Source organism: Bos mutus, chromosome 20 (genome assembly GCF_027580195.1).
Source record: "Bos mutus isolate GX-2022 chromosome 20, NWIPB_WYAK_1.1, whole genome shotgun sequence".
NCBI classification, from domain to species: domain Eukaryota; kingdom Metazoa; phylum Chordata; class Mammalia; order Artiodactyla; family Bovidae; genus Bos; species Bos mutus.
Window position 1 is genome coordinate 54,463,208 of NC_091636.1, and position 24,680 is coordinate 54,487,887.

The window sequence follows — 24,680 nt, forward strand, 5'->3', positions numbered from 1 at the left end:
TTAGTGACACACCATCAGGGTTATCCAGGTAATTAAGATTTTTTTTTTTTTTTTGGTATGGTTTTTCTGTGTCTTCTTGCCACCTCTTCTTAATATTTTCTGCTTCTGTTAGGTCCATACCATTTCTGTCCTTTATTGTGCTCATCTTTGCATGAAATGTTCCCTTTGTATCTCTAATTTTCTTGAAGAGACAAACTAGAAGGCATATTAAAAAGCAGAGTCATTACCTTGCTGACAAAGGTTGGTGTAGTCAAAGCTATGGTTTTTCCAGTAGTCACATGCAGATGTGAAAGTGGGACCATAAAGAAGGCTAAGCACCAAAGAACTGATGTTTTCAAATTTTGATGTTGAAGAAGACTCTGAAATTCCCTTGGGCAGCAAGGAGATCAAACCAGCCAAAATTTAAGGAAATCAATCCTGAATATCATTGGAAGGCCTGATGCTGAAGCTCCAATAGTTTGGCCACCTGATGCAAAGAACTGACTGATTGGAAAAGACCCTGATGCTGCAAAAGATTGACAGCAAAAGGAGAAGGGGATAACAGAGGATGAAATGGTTCCATGGCATCATCAACTCAATTCACATGTGTCTGAACAATCTCCAGGATATAGTGAAAGACAGGGAAGCCTGGCATGCTGCAGTCCATGGAGTCACAAATGGTCAGATACAACTTAGCAACTGAGCAACAAGAGTGTATTTGGGGATTCATAATATTAATAAATATTTTATTATAAATAAAATTTATAACAAAAATAGCACAAAGGCCTAGAAATAAATAATGTAATTATTCTCTATTTTCTGAAAGGTTGTATTAAGACCTGCATTAGTACAATAATATGTTTTGTTTTTGTAAAAGTCAAAACCCTCTTTGGATTTCTTTATGTTAGTGAAAATAGGTACTAATGTATGTCTCGACATTTAGAAAGCAGGGAGATACTCTATGTTACTTTGTTTTATGCCATTTTGCTTTAAGCAAATTTTTCATAAGAATGCTGTAATTTTGAATAATGAGGGGAACTTGTGTACTGCTATAAGGTACTTTAATATGAGACAAGTATGTGTAAAGTAATATATTACTTGTGAGTAGAATATGTTCAGTTAAATAATTTTATTATAACTTTAAAGCAACTATTAAAATAACTGAATGATTTTATCTGATAATCCCACAAGACAAATATGTGTAATAATAAAAAATGCACCATTCAATGGGAATCAGAAAAAGAGGGAAAAGGAAACAAACAAACAAAAATAGATCAAAAAATAGAAAACAAATGATAAGATTATATATTTAACTTAGCTTTTTTTTTTTCCCCCATAATCCACATTAGCTGCAAATGGTATGAGCAAATCAGTTAAAACAGCAAGATGACAAATTAGATAAAAAGCTTGGGACTGTGGTCCTGAAGTCTGTGGTGATTTGGGGAACCAATGAAACTTTTACACATCTGACAGTGTCCTCAAATCTCCAGGTTTTGGCTGTTCTTTTGTCTGGACCACATCTTGGGATTGCTTGTGTAGATGGCCATCCTGAAAAGGGAAATACTACAGTGTGAGTCCTGTACTACACCTATCTTCCTCTAGGTGTAAATCAAGTGTGCCTACTACAGGATGATGCTGGCCTCGCAGAATGAGTTTGGGAGGATTCCTTCCTCTGCCTTTTGTTTTGGGGGGTGGGGATAGTTTCAGAAAGATATATGTTCACTCTTCTCTAAATGTTTGATAGAATTCGCCTGTGAAGACATTTTTTTTATTGGGAGGTTTTTAATCACAGTTTCAATTTCAGTGCTTGTGATTAGTCTGTTGTTATTTTCTGTTTCTTCCTGGATCAGTCTGTGAGAGTGTTCGTGTCTAAGAATTTGGTCATTTCTTCCAGGTGTGTTTTTGGCATGCAGTTGCTCATAGTAGTCTCACATGATCCTTTGTATTTCTGTGAGTCAGGCAGTCACCTTGACTTTAGCCAATGGACTACATCTTGAACTTCTGACCTCTAAAACTCTTAAGATAGTAAATTCGCATTTTTCTATTCCAGTTGTGGCAATTTGTTATGGCAGCAATAGGAGATTAATACAGATTCTTATGAGAAAGACTTACCACAAATAGCAGTGCTAATCTCTCTAATATCTCTGTCTTTGATTCTATGTAATTATCTTCCTCAGTACTTCTCTCTCTTTTTCTTTCTTATACACAAAAATAAAATTTACTTTTTTTATCCCAACATTAAGCTCATTTCAACTTCTATTATTCATTAAAGTGACCATTGAGTCTTTTTAATTAAACCACCATGGCATAGATAATACTTGCATTATTCATTTCCATATAACATATGTTAATGGTTTTCCATTGTTTCTTCCTATGTGTTTGTCTCTTATATTTCAAAATGTAGAGACATTAGAATTGTCTGTTATATAAGTGCAATTCTGTTTGCCATTTATGTTTTCAATTTATTTTCCTGGATACATTTTGTTTTTGCAATTCTATTTTGATCTGAATTATTTTAAGATCTTTTAACAGCAACTATAAAAAGTATTATGCTGTATCTTTTACACATAATGGAAACTCGAATAAAAATAGGACATTTCATGCCCATAGACAAGAAGGGTGAAAGGGTGACCAGGAAAACTATAAACATAATTTAAGGTACCCAGCTGTAGTTTGCTCTTATAACTGCAAACTGTTATAACCTGAATTTACCAGAGGCACAAAGCAAAGGGCACTTAGTTTTCAGGTACTTAGAGACTGCAAAGAGTTCATATTAGGCCTTGTTGGACATAGCAAAACACATGAGAATGTTAAAGCTTGATCTTCTAGCTATAGCTTAGAAGACTGAAGGATGGAACTTTGATAAATTTTGCAAAAACTTCAAAATTGTCAGTCTGTTAGTTTTAAGTGAAAAGAGAAAACTATATCAAACAGTTTCTTATAGATAATCTAGATAGATATATAGATCAATCACTCTATCTATCCACCTAAATCAAATTGAGTTTACTTTGAGAAAGTTTATCACTATATATTAACTGCATTCATGAATGGGATAAGTTTTAAAATATAATTATCATTATATTTTGGAAAAAGGGCCTCTGATAATAGAGAAACACAGTTATGCCAGAGGAAACAGCAGTTAAATAAGGTCCTTATAAGGCTAAATACCAATTTCAGGGCAGGTGAGTCTTTGTACATTCTTGGTTGTTTATTATCATTAAATAGGTATTGTTCAGGGATCCAGTTTCTTGGTTCATTTATCATCATCATCTGAAGTAGATTATGGCTAATGATGGGTAAATATACAGTGGTGATTTGGATTTGTGAGGATGTTTATTTGTCTGTTGAACATGAAATTTTGTTAATACAGTCATTTTTCAAACTCCCCCAAGTTGCAGTGATTTATATCCATGCAGATTTTTTTAAGTGGAAATTAATTTCATGCCATCAATTTACTTTTCCACTGTATAATTCAGGATAGAAAATATTACATTAAAATGTAAGAAGAAAATGAACTCCCAGCAAAATAATTTAGCCATTTACTTGGACTTAATTTTTCCATTAAAGACAACTTTTGAGTGTACCAAAATTCTTAATTTTGAATTAATAATAAGATAAACATCCAAATATTGCATTTCTTTCCATCCCATATACATCTTTAATTAAGAAATGTATATAATTTTGCCTATTTTATAACTCATATCAGTTGATACTCTTTTAGAGATGACTTTTGATATCAAATACGTTTGTAGAACCCTAAACTGAACATTTATCACAGTAGATCTTTTTTTTTAAGTTTTAAAAATTATTGACTCAAAATAATAGAATTCTGCTTTTATTATGATGTTTATTTTTGCTGTACAGAGATACACAAATGAATTTTGATATCCATTTCATTCACTGAATTAACAGCAGAAGTATATCAGAAAACAGAATATCAACTTGCTATTTAGCCTTTCTCTATTCATAACATTGATTTTATCTAAAAACTTATTTTATTTAATTTAATATATTTCTCATTTCATTATGCACTATTTTATCCACATGCATGTGTGTTCTATCACTCAATGGTGTCTGACCCTTTGTGATCCCAAGGACTGTAACCCACCAGGCTACTCTGTCCATGGAATTTAACAGGTGAGAATACTGGAGTGGGTTATCATTTCCTATTCTAGGGGATCTTCCCAACCTAGGAATTGAATCTACATCAGTCCCTTTTTATCTGACTTACCCAATTCTAGAAGAAACTTAATAGAACATATCTATTAAAGCAAAAAGTATGTATCATACCCATGGAGAAGACAGAAGCATAATTATATATCCTCCTCTGTAAAGATGCTGTATATTATCATTTTTAGTTTACCAGTGAAGTATTTGAGGGCCATGGAAAGTGAGAAAATTATCAAGGATTAATTAAACAGCTGTCAAAACAAATGCAGTGCTTCTCAGATCATGCTAGAGCCTCTACATGTGTTTACTGCCATAATTGCTTATCTCAAACCTCATAATACCATTACTCCTTAATGTCTTACACTTATATTAGAGGCTTAAAATGCATCTCTCTTAGAAAAACCACATATATACTGCCCACAAAAATAGAGGTTTCAAAAAAGAAAACTGTTTCAGAAAAATAAACTGCTTCCCTGTTCTAGATAACAGACTCAAGTCTTTGAAGAAATCTGGGAAGTAATCTTTCACAGTCTTAACATGAATTTGAGCAAGTCATAGCTCCATGCCCTTTAAGCCACTTGAGGATTTTTAGATGGGGAGACCCACTTTCACGTGAGGTATCCTCAATACCATTAGGTTGCACATTAGTGCTTATTTCTAATAGTCTCAAGTCCATTACCATTCTGGTTTCTATTCTCAGGTTGAATTCTAAATAGTTATAAGATATTGCTTAGAAAGTAGATATATGCAGTACACATCTCTATTATCTTAGTTCTGGACACTAAGCATTTATTAATATAACCAGAAAGTTTATCACCTCTTTTTTTCTAAAATCATATTATAATCTGCTAATAATTGTATATATCTTCTTGAACCATCAATCTGTCATCAACTATATTCTCTATTCCTATTATATTGTTGTTATTAAACTGCTCAGTCGTGTCTGATTCTTTGTGATCCCATGGTGCAGCATTCCAGGTTTCCCTGTCCTTAACTATCTCCCAGAATTTGTTCAGACTTATGTCCTTTGAGTTGATGACTCCTTTTATATAATTTCATACAATTTTAATATTAAATTTCCCTACATTCAGCATGTATAGAATGTTGCCCTTCATTGCAAGTCTATAAGTTTATAAAAAAGTAAATGGCATTCTATACTCTCATCCTTGTCAGAAGTACCTCTGACATTGGAAGTAATTCTAAGATGTGGTGAATAAAAGAACTGACTATTGCCATGTTGAAAGGAAGGAACTTGGCAAAACATAAGATAGAAGGTGAATCTCGGGAAGCCTAGTTTTGGAGTTGAGCAAATTAATCTGGGGAGATGAGATATCCTTGGAAACTTAGTGAAGATGGAAAAATAGAAAATATTTCAAAAAGAAGCTATCAAAAATAAATTAATAACAGTAAATCAGAAGACTGACTCTTCCCCCAACATAGGGTATGGTTTATGAAAACTGAGCTTTAATGTGGCAATCAATGAAAAGAATCTTGAACTAAGAAATGAAACAATTCTCTCTTCCTTTTTCTCCCCAAGTTATTGCCTTGTATTGTGGATCTGTGAAAATCATGAAATATACTTGAAAATAGAAAAAGTAAAACCCCAAAACAAAACCAAACTTCATAGCTATTAAAAGTTACTGAAATTAACTAGAACGTGATAATTAAAATTTTTCAGTTGATAAAATACTCTGAAACAGTCTCAACATAGAAGAAAACTCTAATACAACAATTCAGCATGAATAAAGTAAAATTAAACAATCTACTGAGAATTTGGGTATGGGAGACCATAATTCAAAAAACTAAGAATAAAAAAGACAAACTACAGCAAGTGTATGGACGATCATATTATTATATGCAGAGGCTTGGGTAGGTATGAGGGACAAAGGCTATAGTTCCCAAATTCAAAGACATCAGGTCTGGACTTATGACTTGGTCTGGCAAAATAATTGTGAACAAAATCTATATCACCATCTTAAAGAAGCAGTATTAAGAGCTAAAATCTAGGCTTCTGTTCTCTATTTTACCGTATGCCATAATAATGAATAATGTCAACTCAAGATTGTCCAGACATTCTCAGCTTTTAGTGGAAGTGAAATACACAGGTCAAAGATGAATGAATCTATATAGGCACAAAGAAACTGCTCAGTATGCTCTTTAATTGTTTCGCTATCTCTTTCTCCATGCATATCTATGAACTCTTATGATGTTTCTTCAACCAGTTAACGGAGAGAAAAGGACAAACCTGTTTTACCAAAGGATCTGACTGTACTCTGTGAGTGCAAAGTTGCTCCACTTAGATGAGGCTGTGAAAGATAATGATGGTGAAAACTTTTCCCATTGGGAAGGACTCCAGATGATAAAACTATACACACAGGCACAGACACATTCACACACACACATAGAAACAGTTTCCCCTTTCCAGAGATGCATGAAAGTCAGATGATAAGATGCTGCTTCATAAACACCACCACTCTCAAGGAACTGGTTCTGGGTGAAAAGTGAAAGTGAAAAGTGTTAGATGCTCCGTCATGTCTGACTCTTTGCCGCTTGCATGGATTGTAGCCCGCCAGACTCCTCTGTCCATGGAATTCCCCAGGCAAGAATACTGGAGTGGGTTGTCATTCCTTTCTCCAAGAGATGTTCTCAACCCAGGGATTGAACCCAGGTCTCCCGCATTGCAAGCAGATTCTTTACCATACGAGTCACCAGCAAATCCCCCAAAAATGAATGCACATTGCATTTTTGTCACTTATTTTTCTCTTCACACCATATTCATTTTTTTCTTTAGTGCTTTATCATTACCTTCACAGTTTTATAACCATTTGTTCTCATTTTCCTATCAGTGCAAGTAATCATGCATGGTGGTGGTGGTGGTTCAGTTGCTAAGTTGTGTCCGACTCTTGTGACCCCATGGACTATATAGAGCCCTCCAGGTTCCTCCGTCCATGGGATTCCCCAGGCAAGAATACTGGAGTGGGTTGCCGTTTACTTCTCCACTGATCATGCATATCTTTCTTGAATTCTTATTTGCTTTGAGGAAATTTGACTGAATATTTCTTAACCCTTCTTAATTTTATCTGGCTTTATTTACCTGTTTCATTTTAAATTTAAATTTTATTTGCTGGATGCATCAGTCCATTAGGGCTGCCATACAAATACCACAGACTGGGTGGCATAAGGAACAAAAATGTATTTTCTCATGGTCTAGGAGGCTAGAAGTCCCAGACCAAGGTGCTGGCTGATTCAGTTTTGGAAAGGTCTCTCTTCCTGGTTTGCAGATGGCTACCTTCTCACTCTGTCCTCATATGATCTTTTCTCTGAATTCACTGAAAGATGTAATGTCTGGAATCTTCTTATAAGGATGGTAACACTATCAGTTCAGGGATTCACCCTTATGAACTCTTTTAATCTTTATTTTTTCCTTATAGACCCCCATCTGCAAATACATTTGGGAGGCCATAACAGAAGACTCAGCAGTGGTTCAGGCAACAAGTCTCTATTCTAATATTCTGTAGTGCAATATATTGCTTTAGTTGCTAAGTCTTGTTTAACTCCTTTGTGACCCCATGAACTGCACTGCACCAGGCTCCTATGTCCATGAAATTTCCCAGGTAAGAATACTAGAGTGGGTTGCCATTTCCTTCTCCAGGGATCAAACTCTTGTCTCTTGTCTTGAACACAATTCTTTACCACTGAGCCACCTGGGTCACCCTCTGAGATACAGTAGGATCTGATTATTTAGGACATTGGAAAACATAAAATCAGAATCCTAGACTTTGCTTGCTTTCTTAGATCCTATATTGAGGTCTATTCCAAAAAATCCATGAGTTTATTTTGCTCTTACAAGTTTCATCTTATATATTTATCTTCCTACAAAGGAGAACATGTATTTTGCTATTCAAAGTAAATTTTCCAGAAATATTTGTAAACATTTTCCACTAAGGAATTATTACAAGTGCAGAACATGTATTTCAGTTATAGGAAAGTTTATTTTAAAAATAATTGTTATTGTAGCAACAGAAGATACTGTGTCAAATATTTGATTAAAATATAACATTTGGAGAATCTTCTGCATGTTTTAAAATGTAACATATTTTATAATTGTGGTAATTGCTGAAATTAAACAATCAAATTTTTGCATAAACATCTAAAATTTAAAAACAAAATAATAAGAAAATAAAAATTACAGCACTATACCATCTGCTTTCTGGTTAATGTGCCAAATCATAATTTGCAGACATAAATTGTTTTCCAAGCTACATAATTAAACTTTAAAACAAAAGGACTTTATTTATAAAATACTAATGCTGACTTGAATGTCATTGGCAGTAACTGTAGATGTTGTGAGGAGGAATAGAACTGTGTAGAAGAGACTAGATCACAAATAGTTCTCGAAGCAAGTGCTACATAATTTTTTAAACCTAAAGTCACTGTACAGAAATAATTAGATTATATGTATTTTATTAGAAGTGGTATAAAGGACTAATGTTACCGAGTCCAAGCTCATGCTTGGACTGTACTGTACCACAGGCAATAAATTGATGGCTGAATTGCTAGAGCAAGGAAGAGAAACTTTACTCAGAAAGCCAGCAGATCTAGAGAATTGTGGACTGAAGTCCTAAAGAACCACCTTTCCCAGGTTAGGAGCTTGTTTCTTTACAGAGCAAAGACGGAGGCCCAGAGGAGTAAAGTAATAAAGGCCAGTTGTTTCAGTCGTGTCCGACTCTTTGCTACCCCATGGACTAGGTAGCCCACCTAGCTGCTTTGTCCATGGGATTCTCCAGCAAGAATACTGGAGTGGGTTGCTATTTTGTCATTTCCTCCTCCAGGGAATCTTCCTTACCCAGGGATCGAACCCGCATCTCTTGTGTCTCCTGTATTGGCAGGTAGGTTCTTTCCCACTAGCACCACCGGAGAAGCACCATCTTTCAAGGCTCCGCCCCCCCCTCAAAAAAAAAAAAAAAGCCCATAAATGTTTGCAAGTATTACCTGGCTTCCGTCAGATTCCGGAAGGGGATATGTTCATTTCTTCTCCCGTGCAAGCCATTCATAGGTGGGCTGGGTCAGGATGTTTCCTGTGATCTGAGTAAAAGTATTTTAGCTTAACCTTCAGGCATGGGAGGCAGAGTTCCTGGAAATGGTCCATTTTGTATACATTAAGCCAGGGGTCCCCAACCCCAGGGTCACAGACTAATACCAGACCATGGTGTGTTAGGAACTGGGCTAAACAGTAGGAGGTGTGTGACAGGCAAGTGATTGATGGAAGCATTTTCTATATTTAACAGCTAGTCCCCATCTCTCACATTACTGCCTGAACTCCACCTCCCGTCAAATCAGCAATAGCAACAGATTCTTACAGAAGCACAGCCCCTACCTTGAATGTGCATGTGAGGGAGCTCGGTTGCTGGCTCCTTATGAGAATCTAATGCCTGATGATCTGATTCTGCATTACAGTGAGTTGTATAATTATTTCAATATACTTGTTCAGTCTCTAAGTCGTGTCTGACTCTTTTGGGACTCCATGAACTATAGCTTGCCAGTCTCCTCTGTCCATGGGGTTTCCCAGGCAAGAATACTGGAGTGGTTTGCCATTTCCTTCTCCAAAGGATTTTTTCGACCTAGAGATCAAATCCAACTCGCCTCCATTGGCAGGTAGATGCTTAACCACCGAGCCACCAGGGAAGCCATTATTTCATTAAACATCACAATGGAATAATAATAGAAATAAAATGCATGATAAATGTAATGCACTTGAAGCCATCTCCCCCTCAGTCCATGGAAAAATGTCTCTCATGAAACTGGTCCCTGATGCCTAAAAGGTGGGAGACATGGCTTTAAACTACAGGCATCAGCTGGTGAATGATTAACTTGTAATAAGAGCAGAGGTTAAAGTAAAAGAAATAGATCCAATATGAAGTCAGATTTGTTCTTCCCTGTCACACTCATCTATATTTTAAATTTACATATTTTCAAACGAAGTGAACCTATGGAAATGCATATAAAAATGCATTAAGTCAAAGAAGGCAAGTAGAAAATGTTTCTGACAGACCTCTCTGTGTTGCTTCTTAATGTTTTAAGAACAGTTATCTTGTGCTTTGTCTTTAAATTTTGTTTTTAATAAGCTCCTCTCTTAGGTTACATTTATATATTTATTTAATTTTTTCAGCCTAATTCAGGATTGCTTTCAGAGGAAATGTGTGATGTTCAGGGAGGAAGAAATCTTAATGCATGGAGGTCAATAACTATGTTGAAGTCAGCTAGAACATCCTGGCTCACAGTAATATAGCTCTATTTCACGGAACATTTATTATTACAACAACTAAATATGGAATTGCTTCAGCCTGGTGAAATTGATAGAATGCCTCCTGTAAATATTAATAACTTCACAGTGTTCATCTCGCACATACATTTCCCTTGATACCCTTGAATTTGTTAAAATTATTTTTAGAATTGGTACCCCATGGTGGAAAGCATACACTTAGTGTGGATTCTAAGTGAAATTATTACAAAAGCTTTTTAAAATCCCTAAGTATTTTATAAGAGATGTCTCAAGACACCAGGAATCATTCTGGATTTCCCTTCAAAGACTTTCCCTTGCTTGTCATCTGAAATTGAGTGTGCTTTCTCACAAGTGCATTGTCATTGATGAGTACATGATAAATACTTTATTTACGTTTATTTTCATAATTTTATGTCTCTCCATTGGAGAACTCACACAACAAGGAGTACTTATTTCAACAAACCCATGGAAATATATATACACCCAGAGCATATGTTGTTACTATAGTTATAAATAATGAAAGAACCCCTGATGGATTATTTTCCAGTACACCCTCATATCTATTCTGATGCTAGGAATTATATATAAATTTCTTCAATGAGTTTTTATTATATCTGAACTTACTGTATATTTTCAGATATATAGGGCTTCCCTGGTGGCTCAGTGGTAAAAAAATAAAATAAAATAAAAATCCTTCTGCAATGCAGGAGATGCAGTTTTGATCCCTGAATCAGGATGATCCCCTGGACAGGGAAAAGGCAACCTGCTCCAATATACTTGCTGGGAAAAATCTCATGAACAGAAGAGGCTGGTGGGCTGCAGTCCACAGGGTCTCAAAGAGCTGGACGTGACTGAGCCACTGAGCACCTGCTGCAGATGTACATGTGCACCTGCGAGCACACACACACTATCTGGCACACAAACAGATAAAGTGATAGACGTGATAGATATAGACACAATATAGACTATAGGAAGCAAAGCTATTTATCTTATTTTACACTTCAAAGCTAGGAAATAAGACAGGAAGAACGTATATTTATTACTGTTGTATGCATTACCACACATAACATGTTTATTTAAAAGTTATATGCCATTGTAAGCAGAAAAAACATTTCTGGTTGTTATTTTTAAAGTAAATTAACATTATTTTGATACATTTATCCAAAACATGTCTGGAGCTGGGATTGGAATGAAAACAGACTTTTTTCAGTCCTGTTGCCACTGCTGAGTTTTCCAAATTTGCTGGCACATTGAGCGCAGCACTTTAACAGCATCATCTTTGGGATTGGAAATAGCTTAACTGGAATTCCATCACCTCCACTAGGTTTGTCTGTAGGGATGCTTCCTAAGGCCCACTGGACTTCGCATTCTAGGATGTCTGGCTCTAGGTGAGTAATCATACCACTGTGGTTATCTGGGTCATGAAAAACTTTTTGTATAGCTCTTCTGTGTATTCTTGCCACCTCTTCTTGATGTCGTCTGCTTCTGATAGGTCCATACCATTTCTGTCCTTTATTGTGCTCATCTTTGCATGAAATGTTCCCTTGGTATCTCTAATTTTCTTGAAGAGATCTCTAGTCATTCATATTCTATTGTTTTTCTCTATGTCTTTGCATTGATCACTGAGGAAGGCTTTCTTATCCCTCCTTGCTATTCTTTGGAAGTCTGCATTCAAATGTGTATAGATTTTCTTTTCTCCTTTGCCTTTAGCGTTTCTTCTTTTCTCAGCTATTTACAAGACCTCATTAGACAACCATTTTGCCTTTTTACATTCCTTTTTCTCAGGGATGATCTTGGTCACTGTCTCCTGTACAATGTTACAAAACTCCGTCCATAGTCCTTTAGGCACTCGTCTATCAGATCTAATCCTTTGAGTCTATTTGGCAATATGCCAGTAAATCTGGAAAACTCAGCAGTGGACAAAGGACTGGAAAAAATCAGCTAGCATTCCAATCCCAAACAAAGGCAATGCCAAAGAATGTTCAAACCACCACACAATTGTACTCATCTCACATGCTAGCAAAGTAATGCTCAAAATTCTCCAAGCCAAGCTTCAACTGTACATGAACCATGAACTTCCAAATGTTCAAGCTGGATTAAGAAAAGGAAGATGAACCAGAGATCAAATTGCCAACATCTGCTGGATCATTGAAAAAGCAAGACAGTTCCAGAAAAACACCTACTTCTGCTTTATTGACGACATCAAAGTCTTTGACTGTGTGGATTACAATACTGTGGGAAATTCTGAAAGAGATGGAAATACCAGACCACCTGACCTGCCTCCTGAGAAATCTGTATGCAGGTCAAGAATCTGTATTGAACATGGAACAATAGACTTTGTTGGTTCCAAATCAGGAAAGGAGTGCATCAAGGCTGTATATTGTCACCCTGCTTATTTAACTTATATGCAGACTACATTATGCAAAATGCTGGGCTGGATAAAGTACAAGATGGAATTAAGATTGCTGGGAGAAATATCAATAACCTCAGATATGCAGATGACACCAGCCTTATGGCAGAAAGTGAAGAACTAAAGAGCCTCTTGAGGAAAGTGAAAGAGGAGAGTGAAAAAGCTGACTTAAAACTCAACATTCAGAAAACTAAGATCATGGCATCTGGTCCCATCCCAATCCCATCATGGAAAATAAAGAGGGAATCAAAGGAAACAGAGACTTGGTGGGGGTGGGGAGGTGGCGGTGCTCAAAAATCACTGCAGATGCTGACTGCAGCCATGAAATTAAAAGATGCTTGTTCCTTGGAAGAGAAGCTATGACCAACCTAGACAGCACATTAAAAAGCAGAGACATTACTTTTTCAACAAAATTCCATCTACTAAAGCTATGGCTTTTCCAGTAGTCATGTATGGATGTGAGAGTTGGACTATAAAGAAAGCTGAATAGCAAAGAACTGATGCTTTTGAACTGTGGTGTTGGAGAAGACTCTTGAGCCTCCCTTGGACTGCAAGATCAAATCAGTCAAACCTAAAGGAAATCAGTCCTGAATATTCATTGGAGGGACTGATGCTGAAGCTGAAACATCAACACTTCGGCCACCTGATGCAAAGAACTTACTCATTGGAAAAGACACTGATGCTGGGAAAGATTGAAGGCTGGAGGAGGAGATGACAGAGGATGAGTTGGTTGGATGGCATCACTGACTCTATGGAGTAAGCTCCAGAAGTTGGTGATGCACAGGGAAGCCTGGCATGCTGCAGTTCATGGGGTTGCAAAGAATCAGACATGACTGAGCTACTGAACTGAACTGATGACATGAGTTTAAAATGACTGTATACTTTAATTTATTATATTAAATATGTTCATTTGGTAATTCATTATTACATTTGCTATATATCTTATACAATCATGAAAATTTATACATCTATTGCTATCTTCACTTTATGATTATTGCTTTCATTGTAAGGTAGAGACTAGTCTACTGAAGTTTCATTAAATATTTTTCAAGAAAATTTTTCTGAATTGCTGTATGTCTGAAAATATTTCTATTCTCTCATATTTGACCATAACTTTGCAAAATTGAAAATTCTGTCTTTAAAAACATTGTTCTTTTACATTGGGATGTCTTATGCATTGACTTCTAGTATTTAGTGCTATTAATATGTTTATTATCCATTTATTATTAATAACTGATTGAATCATTTACTTTCAGCAAGCTGAGTCATCTTTTCATTGTTACTGCAAAATTGATGTTTCTTTAACTTATTTTCAACATTGGTCATTTTATTTCTTAGTTTACTGCATTAGGCAAACAAGGTTTTAAGTACTATTTTATATTGTATGCAAAAATATATATATATTATATGCTATATATTTTGTATTATTAATATTTAATACATATTTGTATAAGAATTTTAATATTATATTAGTTCTATAACATGTTAAATGTGTAAGAGACTTTTAATAATTTTAAAGTATAGTGCTGACATAAAAAATAAGCAGAAAGCTTAGAAACTATATAATATAAACATTAGCAAATTATGAAATATTAGTATATAATCAGAGGGGTTTTTTAAGTGCATTGACAACTTGATAGCTATTTAGATGAAGAATAACCTGAGTGTAGACAGATGTCAACAAAAATGTTAGAGTAGGCCCTACAAACGATTATTTTCCATGAAACCAGTGAGAACACTGGCCAAAATTGTCAAAATCAACTTTGTTAGTATTCTGGAAATTAACCAAACAGTGCAGCAATCTAGGGAGCATTTTTCAAGAAAATGATGAATCTTGGTAACAACAACAATAAAAAGTAAATGTAAATGTTATGTCCTTTTAATTTGTCTTGTCCTCCTGTTGTTCAGTCCCTAAGTCAGGTCAAACTCTTGAAACCTCATGGATTGCAGCATGCCAGGCTTCCCTGTCCTTTACTGTCTTCCAGAGTTTGCTCATATTCTTGTTCATTGAGTTAGTGATGCTATGTAACCATCTGATCCTCTGCTTCTGTCTTCTCCTTTTGCTTCAATCTTTCCAACATCAGGGTCTTTTCCAATGAGTCTATTCTTCACATCAGTACTGGAGTTTCAGCTTCAGCATTAGTCCTTCCAATGAATATTCAGGGTTGATTTCTCTTAGGATTGACTGGTTTGATCTGCTTGTAGACTAGGGGCCTCTCAAGAGTCTTCTCCAGCTCCACAGTTCGAAAACATTAATTCTTCAGCGCTTGGCTTTCTTTATGGTTCAAGTCTCACATCTGTACACAACTACTGGAAAAACCATAGATTTGACTAGATGGACCTTTGTTGGCAAAGTAATGTCTTGGCTTTTTAATATGCTTTGTAGGTTGGTCATATCTTTTCTGGATCTTTGCCAGCAAAGTAATGTCTCTGATTTTAATATGCTGCCTAGGTTTGTCATAGCTTTCCTTCCAGTAAGCAAGTGTCTTCTAATTCCATGACTGTAGTCACTATCCACAGTGACTTTACAGCTCAAGGAAAAAAAAAGTCACTAGTTCCACTTTTTCTCCATCTATTTACATGAAGTGATGGGACCGTATGCCATGATCTTACTTTATTGAATGTTTCAGTTTTAAGCCAGTTTTTAACTCCTCATTCATCCTCATCAAGAGGCTCTTTAATTCCTCTTCATTTTCTGCCTTTAGAGTGGTATCATCTATATATCTGAGGTTGTTGATATTTCTCTGGGCAATCTTATTCCAACTTATGACTCTCTAGCCTGGCATTTTGCATGATGTATTCTCCATAGAAGTTAAATACTCAGGGTGACAATATACAACCTTGAGATAATCCTTTCCCAATTTTGAACCAGTTCCTTGTTCTAAGTCAGGTTCTAACTATTGCCTCTTGACCTGCATACAGGTTTCTCAGGAGGTAGTTAAGGTGGTCTGGTATTCCCATCTCTTTAAGAATTTTACACAGTGTGTTGTGACCCACACAGTCAAAGGGTTTTGTGTAGTTAATGAAGAAGAAATAGGTGTTTTTTTTGAATTCCCTTGTTTTCAATATGATGCAATGAATGTTGGCAATTTGATCTCTGGTACCTCTGTTTTTTTTTTTTTTTTTTTTTTTGCCAACAGTTTTGCCAAGAGAACACACTGGTTGTAGCAAACACACACTTCCAACAACACAAAAGAAGACTCTACACATGAAAATAACCAGATGATCAATACCAAAATCAGATTGATTATATTCTTTGCAGGCAAAAATAAGACCAGGAGCTGACTGTGGCTCAAATCATTAATTCCTTACTGCCAAATTCAGATTTAAAAGCAGGGGAAACCACTAGACCATGCAGGTATGACGTAAATCAAACCCCTTACAATTATACAATGGAAGTGACAAATAGATTCAAGATATTAGATCTGATAGAGTGCCTGAAGAACTATGGATGGAGGTTCGTGACATTATACAGGAAGCAGTGATTAAGAAAGATCATCAAGAAAGACCATCCCCAAGAAAAACAAAGGCAAAAAGGCAAAATGGTTGTCTGAGGGAGACCTTACAAGTAGCTTAGAAAAGAAGAAAAGCCAAAGGCAAAGGAGAAAAGGAAAGCTATACCCATTTGAAAGCAGACTTCCAAAGAATAGCATGGAAAGATAAGAAAGCATTCCTCAGTGATCAATGCAAAGAAATAGAGGAAACAAATAGAATGGGAAAGACTTGAGATTTAGTCAAGAAAATTTTCATGCAAAGATGGGCAAGTTTCATGCAAAGATGGGCACAATAAAGGAGAGAAATGGTATGGACCTAACAGAAGCAGAAGAGATTAAGAAGAGGTGGCAAAAATTCACAGAATAAATATACAAAAAAGACTTTCATGACCCAGATAACCACGATGGTGTAGTCACTCACCTAGAGCCAGACAACCAGGAGTGTGAAGATAAGTGCACCTTAGGAAGCATCACTATGAATAAAGCTAGTGGAGGTGATGGAAATCCAGCTGCGTTATGTCAAATCCTAAAGGATGATGCTATTAAAGTGCTGCATTCAATATATCATCAAATTCAGAAAACTCAGCAGTGGCCACAGAATTGGAAAAGGTAAATTTTAATTCCAATCCCAAAGAAGGCCAATGCCAAAGAATGCTCAAACTACCATTCAATCATACTCATTTCACAAGCTAGCAAGGTAATAGGGTTCTCTCATAGCTAAGTTGGTAAAGAATCTGCCTGCAATGCAGGAGACCCGGGTTCAATCCCTGGGTCAGGAAGATCCTCTGGAGAAGGAAATGGCAGCCCACTCCAGTATTCTTGCCTGGAGAATTCCATGGACAGAGGAGCCTGGCATGTTACAGTCCATGGGGTCACAAGAGATGGACAAGACTTAGCAACTAAACCACCAAACCACCAGCAAGGTAATGCTCAAAATCCTTCAAGTTAGGCTTCAGCGTTGTGTGATCCAAGAATTTCCATATGTATAAGCTGGCTTTGGAAAAGACAGAGGTCAGTTCAGTTCAGTCTCTCAGTCCTGTCTGACTCTGTGCGATCCCAAGGACTACAGCATGCCAGGCTTCCCTGTCTGTCACCAACTCCCAGAACTTGCTCAAACTCATGTCCATCAAGTAGGTGATACCATCAAACCATCACATCCTCTGTCATCCCCTTCTCCTCCAGCCTTCAATCTTTCTGAGCATCAGGGTGTTTTCAAATGAGTCAGTTCTTTGGTTCAGGTGGCCAAAGTTTTGGAGTTTCAGCCTCAGCATCAGTCTTTGCAATGAATATTCAGGATTGATTTTCTTTAGGATGGACTAGTTTGATCTCCTTGCTGTCCAAGGGACTCTCAAGAGTCTTCTCCAACACCACAGTTCAAAAGTGTCAGTTCTTAGGCACTCAGCTTTCTTTATGGTCCAACTCTCACATCTATACATGACTACTAAAAAAGCCATAGCTTTGAGTAGATGGACCTTTGCTGGTAAAGTGGTGTCTCTGCTTTTTAATATGCTGTGTATTTTGTTCATAACTTTACTTGCAAAGAGCAAGTGTTGCAGTCACCATCTGCAGTGATTTTGGAGCCTCCCAATATAAAGTCTCTCACTGTTTCTATCTATTTGCCATGAAGTGATGGGACCAGATGCCATGACCTTAGGCTTTTGAATGTTGAGTTTAAACCAGTGTTTCATTCTCCTCTTTTACTTTCATCAAAAGGCTCTCTAGTTCCTCTTCACTTTCTGCCATAAGCGTTGTGTCATCTGCATATATGAGGTTATTGATATTTCTCCCAGCAATCTTGATTCCAGCTTGTATTTCATTCAATCTGGCATCTGTCATGATATGTTCTATATATAAGTTAAATAAGTAGGGTGACAATATATAGCCTTGAAGCACGCCTTTCCCAATTTTGAAACTGTCCTTTGTTTCATGTCTGGCTCTAAATATTGCTTCTTGACCTGCATACAGATTTCTAAGGAGGCAGGTGAGGTGGTCTCGTATTCCCACCTTTTTAAGAATTTTCCTACAGTTTTCTGTGATTTAAACAGCTAAAAGCTTTAGTATAGTCAATGAAGCAGAAGTAGGTGTTTTTCTGGAATTCTTTTGCTTTTTCTATGAGCCAACGGAGGTTGGCAATTTTATCTTTGGTTCCTCTTCCTTTTCTAAATCCAACTTGAGCATCTGGAAGTTTCCAGTTCATGTACTATTGACCTAGCTTATAAATATAAATTCATAGGATCCAGGGTACAATTTTTAATAGTGATCTGTGGATTATTTTATTCTGAGAATTATATAGAAATAAGGTTTCAGAAAAGAATAATGTGCATACAATTTTAGTTCCAAGTATCTGCTATATAATTATCAATCACAGATGTGCAGTCAGTCAGTTAGTTCAGTCGCTCAGTCATGTCCAACTCTTTGAGACCCCATGGAATGCAGCATGCCAGGCCTCCCTGTCTATCACCAACTTCCAGAGCTTACTGGACTCATGTCTGTTGAGTCAATGATGCCATCCAACCATCTCATCCTCTGTCTTCCCCTTCTCCTGCCTTCAATCTTTCCCAGCGTTAGTGTCTTCTCCAATGAGTCAGCTCTTCACATCAGGTGGCCAAAGTACTGGAGTTTCAGCTTTAGCATCAGTCCTTCCAAAGAATATTGAGGACTGATTTCCTTTAGGGTGGACTGGTTGGATCTCCTTGCTGTCCAAGCACCACTTCCAAATAGTCTTAGGGAAAGATTCTGCCTCCATATGTTGATCATTTACCTTCATTTATGGAAACAAAGAAAAAATGGGTGAAACTGAAGGAAATCTGAAGAAATAAATTCACCTTCACAACCTAATTATTGGAATATTAAGATTTTTTTCACTACAGATTTTGACTCATCAAAATTGTAAAATTAATAGGACATAACCAACTTTTTTGTAATTTTCAAAAACCAATTTTATTATGAAAATTTTCAAGCTTAAAAAAGGTAAGGAAAAGCAATACAGTATACTAAAATCATCCACATTTAATAATTAGTATTTAGGCACACATTTCACATATCATGTTTTCTTTCTCTGGACTGATGCAGTAATTTAAAGTGAAATCCTAAAAAATTTCTTTTATTCATAAATATTTCCTTAGGCTTTTCTAAAAATCAAGGATCATTTCTTGTCTAAATACAATTTAATTATTTCACCCAGAGTATTGTTTCACCAATAATCCCTTAGGCATTTCCCTGACAGTTCAGTGGTTAAGACACCTCATTCTCAATGCAAGGGGACCAGGTTAGATCCTTGGTCAGGGAGCCAAATCCCCCATACTGCAACTAAAGATCCCACATGCCACAACTAAGACCCAATACAGCCAAATAAATAAATAAAATTTTTAAAATCCCCTAATATCATAAGGGATCATGATATTATATGATCATATGTATCATATGTATCATAGCATCATACTTAGTCTATATTCATATTTTTTATTTTTGGGAAATTATCTTTTATAGATAGGTTATTTGAATTAGGAGTAAAAAAAAGGTCTTAAAATCACAATACTCCCATTGTAGTTATTATAACTATTAACTCTTCCTTGTTAGGTTTCCTTATTTGTTTGTTTCCTTGCTATTAATTTTTAGAAAAAAGTGTGTCCAATTTTATTAAATATCCCAACAGTCTATATTTATCTGGGTGATTCATACTCATATCATTGAATATTTTGCTCTAGGGACTGTATGTCATATAAACTAGAAATCAGAAATAAATATTCATTAAATCCAGTTTCCAATCATGTTAAGACTAATCAATAGGATTTGTAATACAGCACGCTGTTTTGCATGAAGGGAAGCCCATCTTTGTGAATATCATCAATTTTAGTTAGGTTGAAACTGATCAATGGTGATGTCATCTTCTAATCATAAATTTCCCAAATAATACTTTTCTATATATTTAATGTTTAGCTACCCTTATCTTACCTCAAAGTACAATCTAACTAGGATGAGTGGGGTCCTTGGTTATTTTCAGCAGAAACATGAAGATCCTAAGGAAGAGTCAAAAGAAAATACTACTGCTTAAAACCACTGTATCTAAAATGAATGCCAGCTTTCATGAGTTAATTAGCATACTGGACAAAAAACACATTATCCAATTATATGTTGTTTACAAAAAAATCCCATTTTAAATGTAAAGACACATATAGAATAAGAAAATGGAGAAAATAGATCATGCTAATACTAACTGAAAGAAAATGGGAGTAAATATATTATTCCTGTACAGAGCAGATTTCAAAATAGGACAAGTCTTAAGGAATAAGAAAGGACACCATTAATAACAATGTCAATTATGCAAGGAGCCATAACAATTCTTAATGTGTTCATACCCCAAATAAGAGCATGTAACAATGTGAGGCAAAGACTGATAGAATTGCAAGGAGAAACAGATGAATTCATTATCAAATCTAGAGACTTTAATATCCTATTCTTAAAATGGAACTATCAAGCGGGTAGAAAATCAGTAAAGACATAGTTGAACTCAACAATACCATCCATCATTTGGATATAATTGACATCTATAAATTACTCTATGCAATAACAACAAAATACATCCTCTTCTAAAACCCACAGGGAACATTCACTGGATAGACCACATTCTGGACCAGAAAACAAAGTTTAACAAACTTAAAAGAGTAGAAATCATACAACATCTGCTTTCAGAGCACAGTGGAATTAATCTAGAAATTAATAACAAAAGAATAGCTGAAAAGCTCCAACCCAAAGAATCACATTTCTAAATAGATCATGCCATGAGTTATTTCTGATCACATGAACATATTTTATTAAAATGAAAAGTAAAACCCACTTATCAAATATTTGGTATGTAATTGAAGGGCCAACATCCGTTGGATCATAGAAAAAGCAAGGAAATTCCAGAAAAACATGTATTTCTGCTTCATTGACTACATTAAAATCTTTGACTGTGTGGATCACAACAAACAGGAAAATTCTTAAAGAGATGGGAATACCAAACCGCCTTACCTATTTTGTAAGAAACCTGTGTGCAAGCCAGGAAGCAACAGTTAGAACCAGACATGGAACAACAGGCTGGTTCAAATTTTGGAAAGGAGTATAAAAAGGCTGTATATGTCACCCTGCTTATTTAGCTTATATGCAGAATACATCATGCCAAATGCCAGGCCGGATGAATCATAAACTGTAATCAAGATTATTAGGAGATATATCAGCAACCTCAGATATTCAAATGATTATTGGCATAATTGCTCAGTCATGCCTGACTCTTTGTCACCCCATGGACTGTAGCACCCCAGGCTCCTCTGTCCATGCAGATTCTCCAGGTAAGAATACTAGAGTGGGTTGCCATGCCATCCTCCAGGGGATCGTCCCAACCTAGGGATTGAACCCAGGTCTCCCATGTTGCAGGCAGATTCTTTACCAACTGAGCCATCAAGGAAGCCCAGCTATTCAAATGATACCACTCAAATGGCAGACTATGAAGAGGAACTAAAGAGCTTCTTGATGAGGATGAAATAGCAGAGTGAAAAAGCTGGCTTAAAACTCAACATTCAAAAAACTAAGATTGTGGCATCTAGTCCTGTCACTTCATAGCAAATAAATGGAAAAGAAGTCAAAATAGGGACAGATTTTATATTCCTGGGCTCCAAAATCACTGTGGATGATAACTACAGCCATGGAATTAAAAGACACTTGCTCCTTGGAAGAAAAGCTATGACAAGCCCAGACAACATATTAAAAAGTAGAGACATTATTTTCCCAACAAAGATCTGTATAGTCAAAGCCATGGGTTTTCCAGTAGTCATGTACTGATATGAGGGCTGGACCACAAAGTAAGCTGAGTACAGAAGAATTGATGCTTTCAAATCATGGTGCTGGAGAAGACTCTTGAGAGTCCCTTGGATAGCAAGGAGATTATTACAGGCAATCCTAAAAGAAATTAACCCTATATATTCATTCAAAAGACTGATGCTGAAGATGAAGCTTTAATACTTTGGCCATCTGATGAGAAGAGCCAACTCACTGAAAAAGACCCTGAACTGGGAAAGATTCAGGGTAGGAGGAGAAGGGGTTCGACAGAGGATGAGATGGTTGGATGGCATCATCAACTCAATAAACATGAGTCTGAGCAAACTCTGAGAGATAGTGAAGGACAGGGAAGGAAGACTGGTTCACAGAGTTGGACACAATTTAGTGACTGAACAGCAAAATAAAGTAGTGCTTAGAGGAAAATTTATAGCTTTGGATGAATATATGAGAAAAGAAAAAGGGTTAAAATTGATAATCTAAGTTGCTGCACTTTCAGAAAGCAGGAAAAAAAAAAAAAGAGTAAATTACAACCAAACTAAGCAGAAGAAAGGAAATAACAAAAATCAGAGTAGAAATAATGAATTTGAGAACAAGAAGTCAAGAGAGAAAATCAACAAAATCAAAAGTTAGTTCTTTGAAAAAATCAGTAAATTTGATAAAGCCCTGAACAGGCTAACTAAGAAAAAAGAGAAAGGATACAAATTATTAATATCAGATGGGAAAGAGGGTATATCAGTGAACATTCCATGGAAAGTTGTGAAGTTGTTCAGTCGTGTCCAACTCTGTGCAAACCCATGGACTGTAGCCTACCAGGCTCCTCTGTCCATGGGATTTTCCAGGCAAGGGTAGTAAGAGAGAAACAAAAGGATACTATGAACAACTTTATGTTCACATATGATAATTTAGGTGAAATGGGCCAGTTTTTTTGAAAGATTCAGTTTGCCAAAACTAAAAGAAGAAGAACTAGATACCCTGAATAGTTCTAAATCTACTAAAAGTTGAAAAACTAGGGCTTCCCAGGTGGTACCACTGGTAAAGAACCTACCTGTGAATGCAGGAGAGATAAGAGACATGGGTTTGATCCCTTGTTTGGGAAGATACCCTGGAGGAGGGCATGGCAACCCACTCCAGTATTCTTGCCTGGAGAATCCCAGACAGGGGAGCCTAGCTGGCTGCAGTCCTTAGAGTTGCACAGAGTCAGACACGACTGAAGCAACTTAGCACACACGTAGTAAATAACCTCCCAAAACAGAAAGTACCAGGCTCATTTGGCTTCACTGGTGCCTGGTCTACCAAACATTTAAGGAAGAAATGAAGCCAACTTTCTATAATCTCTTTTAAACTCTTTTCAGAGAGAATACGTCATAACTTATTTTAACAGGTCATCATTATCCTAATACCAAAACCAGACAGAGATAATTCAAGAAAAGCAAACTACAGACCAATACCTCTCAAGAATACAAGTTAAAAAATTCTCAAACAATTTCTTCAACAGCAGTGTCCCATTTGAATTTTACATTTTAAAAGAATATTCAGAACTGCATAAAGAATGAAAGTGGATGTTTGTAAAGACAGAAGTTACACTCTTCAACTGAGAGATGCTTATGACTTGGAGGAGCACAATGTCAATAAAAATGAACATACATGGACAAATCAATGCTAAATTACAAAGTCATGATTGGCAGAATCAATTATAATAAATTGGGTATAGTTAAAATGAAATAAAGGAATTGAGTTAACTATTATTTCTACCTTAAGCATCTAAACAAATGACTATAATTTTTCTGAAGCAGAGATTGGGGCTTAGGGAATAAAACAAGTCTTTTTTTTTTTTTTTTTTTCAAATGTGACTTCAAGGAAATAGTGACCCATCAGAAAAGGGTTATCTTTTCATGTGACAAGAGGGGTTAATTTCTTAAATTTAATACATTCAAATACTTTTTTACATTTATGGTATCAAACTATGATTATTCCAGTTCCAAAGATTGAATAATCTTGTACCAGTTCAAGATAGGATGACTTGTGTGCCAGAAAGCTAATTAAGGAAGTTTTAATAAGAACTACAGTTGCCAGTGGGACCACCACACAGTTCCTCTGGTCAGCATATGTTTTTTCTAGAGAGAACACTAAATGAGACTCCATTTTATAACACATAGATTTCATAGTAAACTGGGAATTTGAAGGGGGGGACAATTAAAATGTAATCAGACCAAAATAGGGATATAAATGCCTCTTCTCCTTGATAGATCCAATCTTTGAATTATATTTTTAAAAAGTATTAAATAGCTAGATAAAAGAAAGGTCATGAAACAAGGATGACAGCTACTAGGTTTTTTGTTTTTTTAGTAGAAAACTAACTTAAATATTGTTATAGATATTTTATTCTTGTCATATCAAAATGAATATTATTCTATCAATTGTTCATCATTTTGTGGAGCAAAAATTAAAAGAAAAACTGTTGCCAGTGGCTTTGATTCATATAATAAGCATCAGAGCCCATGATACATTTGTCAAATCTGAAAGACAA